This window comes from Dioscorea cayenensis, chromosome 1, assembly GCF_009730915.1.
Source record: "Dioscorea cayenensis subsp. rotundata cultivar TDr96_F1 chromosome 1, TDr96_F1_v2_PseudoChromosome.rev07_lg8_w22 25.fasta, whole genome shotgun sequence".
NCBI lineage: Eukaryota > Viridiplantae > Streptophyta > Magnoliopsida > Dioscoreales > Dioscoreaceae > Dioscorea > Dioscorea cayenensis.
The window spans coordinates 21,914,050-21,917,692 of NC_052471.1; the positions used below are offsets into that span (position 1 = coordinate 21,914,050).

The following is a 3,643-nucleotide window of genomic DNA, read 5'->3' on the forward strand; positions in this document are numbered from 1 at the left end:
CCTCTGAAAGTGAAAATCTTCTTCTAGCTTGCTCTTAATGACAAGATTCTAACTTTGAAAAATCTTGTAGAAGATGCAATAAGGTTGCCACAACCACTTGTGTTTTTGCCATTCAGACTTTGAAGATGTGGGCCATCTTTTGCTTGGATGTCCTTTCGAGGCCCGGATATGGCCGCATTTCAGTGTATTCTTCGAAGTTCGTGCTTAATAGGGCTTTCTTCCACAAGCCCTTGGGGAATTTACCTGTTCGCGCTATTTGTTGGGCTCTTTGGGCTGAAAGGAATAGCCACATTTTATCTTGCTTGGCCTTTAATTTCCCTATGATCATTTGCAAAATTGACTGATTGCTTCTCTCTTGGTTTTTTGCATCCCTAGGTCCGGTTCATGCCTATCTGGAGCCCTCCATCCCTTTGATCAAGTGTAGCCTCTCTTTTGTCAAGTCTCTATTGGCAACCAGAGTGCCGTTGATGCCCTCGGGAGTGCACTGAGGAATCACACCTTTAGCGGCATTATTCCTTGATTTAATCTTTTTCGCGCCCCATCCCCCGGTTTGGGGTTCTCCTGGGTTTTGTGTGTTTGATTGTTGTTTTGTTGTTGTTCTATGTATGCTCCATTTCTCCCATTTTGTTATAGTTTTTCTTTTTCTTTTTGGTGTGGTTGTGGGGGTTCCCCATGTCTTTGTTGTTTTTCTATTGTTTAATTTTTGCCAGTGTCACCTAGTGAGCTCTTTGTTTTTTGGGATTCTTGTTTGTCTTATGTTTCTTTTTAATATTATCGGGTGGTTTATCCATTTTTTTTTAAATAAATTAAAAATATTATGTCAAATCACCTGTACATAATAGGAGAGTTAGTATTCTCCTTTTGATTAGGTCTCAATAAGTTCTCCTAATCCCACCATTATTGGCCCTCACTCACAACTAAACAATCGCACGAGCACAAACTATGTCTCCTCTCCTACTCACCACCCTTGTTATCTCCTCTCTCTTCTTGTTCCTTTTCTCCATCTCTAACAAGACCAAGAACAAAAAAGCTCACCAACCTCCATTACCACCATGCCCAATAGGCTGGCCAATTCTTGGCAACTTGCCTCAGCTAGGTTCCAAGCCACACCAAACCCTGCACAACCTCTCCAAAACCTACGGCCCTCTCTTCCATCTCCGCTTTGGCTCTGTCACTGTCGTCGTTGCATCCTCAGCCAGCATCGCCTTCCAGTTCCTCAGTACTCTAGACGCCAACTTCTCTAACAGACCACCCAACTCCAGTGGCGAGCACATCGCCTACAACTACCAAGATATCGTGTTTTGCCCCTTACGGTCCCCGGTGGCGCACGCTCCACCGCTTGTGTTCCCTCCACCTCTTCTCCACCAAAGCTCTTGATGAACTCCGCCATGTTAGAGAGGGTGAGGTGAAGCTGCTGGCCAGTGAGCTTGTTAGAGCTCAAGGAAAGGAGGTGAGCCTAGGGAATTTGGTGAATGTTTGTGCGACTAACACTCTCTCAAGGGCGGTAGTGGGAAGGAGGGTGCTTGATGAGGGTGGTGTTGGTGAGTTTAAGGAGATGGTGGTGGAGCTCATGAAGCTCGCCGGAGTGTTCTACATTGGTGATTTTGTGCCGTGGCTGAGGCCCTTTGACTTGCAAGGGGTGGTGGGAAGGATGAAGAGGCTGCATAGATGGTATGATGGGTTCTTGAGCAAGATCATGGAGGAGCATAAGATGGAGGATGGAAATAAAGGAGGTGATCTTCTTAGTGTGTTGTTAGGGTTGAAGGAGGAGGCTAAGCTCACTGACACTAATATCAAGGCCTTGCTCCAGGTGATATTTATTACGTAGTTTTCTACCAAACATTACGTAGTTTTCTTCCAAACATGCAACCTAATTAATATTTATGATTATTAGCTAGATTTCAAGTTTCAATTTATGCAATTTTATTAGAATAAGTCTCATGAGTTTGACGTTTGGTAGTGACTAATTAAGTTTCATAGCAAGAAACTTCATTCCTTTAAAACTTTAACCATTCTTAGATCACACATAATGACCAAGAGATAATCCAAACAAGCTATTTTCATTGAAAGGGAAGCACTTGACAAATTGAGAACGTTGAATATTAAACGAAAAGAAATGCATCACCTAACAAATACGAAAGAGTCGATAGAGATTTTCCACCTATATTACTGTACTCTTTAATTTCCAGACATTTTCCATGTTTCCAGCCCACTTTTTCCTATATTTAGCCGCATGCTTCTGGCATATGATGTCATCTATCTATTCATCCACATGCATTGCTCTCATCCCAACATTCATATATATATATATACATGTATACACACACAAACACATAGACATGCTCTTTAATTATATATGATGTGTGTGTGTCTACATGTGTACAAGTTCTTTTTTTATTTTCTTCCATACATAATTCTTACATAATATGCTATATAAATAAGCATATGTATACAAATCAACATGCATTGCTCTCTTTCCAAGATTCCTAGATGGCTGCATATCATGCTTGCGCATTGATGACATTCATATGAGTTGTTGCATTCCTCTTTCTCACTTTTCCTACGTATAGTATACTTAGAATTTGTTTGGTGAAACTAACATATCAATCACTTGTTGTACACTCGCTGAAGAACTTATTCACGGCCGGAACTGACACGTCAGCAACCACAGTTGAGTGGGCCATGGCGGAGCTCATACATCACCCGGACATCCTCGCCGCCGTCCAAGCCGAGATAGACTCCGTCACCGGCCGGTCACGGCTCGTCTCTGAGCCAGACCTAGCCAAGCTTCCTCGCACCGCCGCCGAGCCATCATCAAAGAGACGTTCCGGCTCCACCCATCAACTCCACTCTCACTCCCTCGCACCGCCGCCGAGCCATGCGAAGTCGGCGGCTTCCACATCCCCGGCGGCGCCACCCTCTTGGTCAACGTGTGGGCCATAGCCAGAGATCCAGAGGTCTGGTCTGACCCACTAGAGTTCAAACCAAGCCGGTTTCTCCACGGTGGGAGCCACGCTGACTTGGACTTGAAGGGGCCCACTTCGAACTGATTCCGTTCGGCGCCGGCCGCCGGATTTGCCTCGGTTTGCGTCTGGGGTTGAGGATGGTGACGTTAATGGGGAGCGAGCTTAGTGCATGGCTTTGATTGGGCCTTGGCTGACGGGCTTAGTCCTGAAAATTTGGACATGACTGAGGCATTTGGGTTTACTTTGCAACGGACCGTTCCGTCGAAGGCCCGGCCTATCCCGAGGTTGGCCTGTGAAGCCTATCTCGTTTGAAGAAGAAATTATATGTTTATAATATTAATATAATTGGATGAATAATTAAACACTATGTAATTGTCTTTATGTGCGCATGAATTAGTTTTTAAGACATCTTAACGAAATAAATCTGTTTTTTATGGAAATAAATTGGAATTCATTTTCTACTCTGTTATAAATTGGATTAGAAATCTAATCCATTTCCAATCCATATTTCATTCCGTTTTTATAGTAGAAACATATTTGAATTTGTTTAGAATGGAACTTTAAATCCTTTTCTAAATTTATATATTTTTATAAAAAAAAATATTTTAAAATTATTTTTAAAATTATAAATAACTTAAAGTTTTAAATATTTATAGTAATCGTTCAAAACATATTTT

General features: G+C 42.4%; 1 pseudogene; it reads left to right on the forward strand.

Annotated features, from left to right (window-relative positions):
- Window positions 1-797: 797 nt before the first annotated feature.
- On the forward strand, window positions 798-3,393 carry LOC120272418 (annotated as a pseudogene).
- Window positions 3,394-3,643: the final 250 nt, after the last annotated feature.